Below are 1,138 nucleotides of genomic sequence, written 5' to 3'. Positions count from 1 at the left end.
ATATATATATATATATATATATATATATATATATATATATATATATATATACTGTGAAAATAATAAGCGTAGAAAATTTAGAAACATTTTCATACCGGTGGCTAGCATGCGTAATAAAGTCAATAGACAACATATTTTCGTATATAATTAGTGTACAAACAATTAAGTATTAACACTCGAAAGAGGTGACCTTTGACAGGACACCTTACATGCTAAAAAGGGCAGTAAAAACCCAAACCACGAATAAAAGCAATTTGAAAGAGAATGAAAATAAAAAAAAAAAATTTCTATTCTCATTCTCTTCCATTCACTTTGAAATTGCTTTTATTCGTGGTTTGGGTTTTGACTTTAGAGGGATTAAATATTTGTGTTGTGCATTAGATGACTTTCGTCACCTCCTGGTGTACAGTGTGCCACAGATCAAGTATCGATGTGATCGCAGAACAACATGGAAATGAAGTGTTTCGCTAACGGACACAACACACCACCCGTTTCGAGAATGGAAACCACCATTTCACTATCATTAGTGTCATACTGTAACCACTAAACCACGCACCTTTACACCCCGCCATGCACAGACACAACTCACGTACGCACATACAGACATGCTCTGTCTACTACGGCTGTCTCTCAGACTGTCTGTATCGTATTCTCATTAAATATCCCGGTATTAAATGAAACATTTATAATTTTCTCCTTCAAACACGTCCGACTAGATTTCCTTCCAATGATATTCATCAGTAAATATTTGAATATTAAATGCATTATTGTGATAGAAGTATCAATTATAAATAGGGCCGGGATGTGTGTCTCTATAAGTGATATACATAGATACGTGTGGAGGCGCAATGGCTCAGTGGTTAGGGCAGTGGACTCGAGGTCGTAGGATCGTGGTTTCGATTCCCAGTCCGAGCATTGTGAGTGTTTATTGAGCGAAAACACCTGAAGCTCCACGGGGCTCCGGCAGGGGATGGTGATTTTACGTCCCCGTAGCATAGCGGTTTGGCAAAAGTGACCGATAGAATAAGTACTAGGCTTACAATGAATAAGTCCTGGGTTCAATTTGCTTGATTAAAGGCGGTGCTCCAGCATGGCCACAGTCAAATGACTGAAACAAGTAAAAGAATAAAAGAAGATA

The sequence above is a fragment of the Octopus bimaculoides genome, chromosome 23 (assembly GCF_001194135.2).
Source record: "Octopus bimaculoides isolate UCB-OBI-ISO-001 chromosome 23, ASM119413v2, whole genome shotgun sequence".
Classification (NCBI taxonomy): Eukaryota; Metazoa; Mollusca; class Cephalopoda; order Octopoda; family Octopodidae; genus Octopus; species Octopus bimaculoides.
The sequence above is the reverse complement of the archived record's forward strand: the minus strand, read 5'-3'. Positions refer to the sequence as shown.